A 222-nucleotide genomic window follows, 5' to 3' on the forward strand; every position below is an offset into this window, starting at 1 on the left:
GCGGTGCCTTTAAGGGGAGACAACAGCAGCCATGGGTATGGTGTTTAGCCCATTTTCCCAGCCCCTTGGCCGATCCCCTTGCTCTTGCCGTGCTCAGGCAGTGATGGCTTACACAGGGCCCCACTGCTGTGTCAAGTGCCCAGGGGTTTGGTGAGGATAGGGACACTGCATCCCAGCCCAGATCTGGCTGCCAGAGGTCTCGGCTCAGCCGGCCTGGGGCCG

The 222-nt window shown here is 62.2% G+C and overlaps 1 protein-coding gene across 1 annotated transcript in view; it reads left to right on the forward strand.

The window, feature by feature from the left end:
• LOC104272897 (tricarboxylate transport protein, mitochondrial-like) overlaps positions 1–222 on the forward strand; it is a gene marked incomplete at its 5' end in the record, with an annotated part of 3473 nt that overhangs the window by 750 nt on the left and 2501 nt on the right. The gene's annotated exons all lie outside the window — the stretch shown is intronic.

The sequence above is a fragment of the Apaloderma vittatum genome, unplaced genomic scaffold (genome assembly GCF_000703405.1).
Source record: "Apaloderma vittatum isolate BGI_N311 unplaced genomic scaffold, ASM70340v1 scaffold25034, whole genome shotgun sequence".
Lineage (NCBI taxonomy): Eukaryota > Metazoa > Chordata > Aves > Trogoniformes > Trogonidae > Apaloderma > Apaloderma vittatum.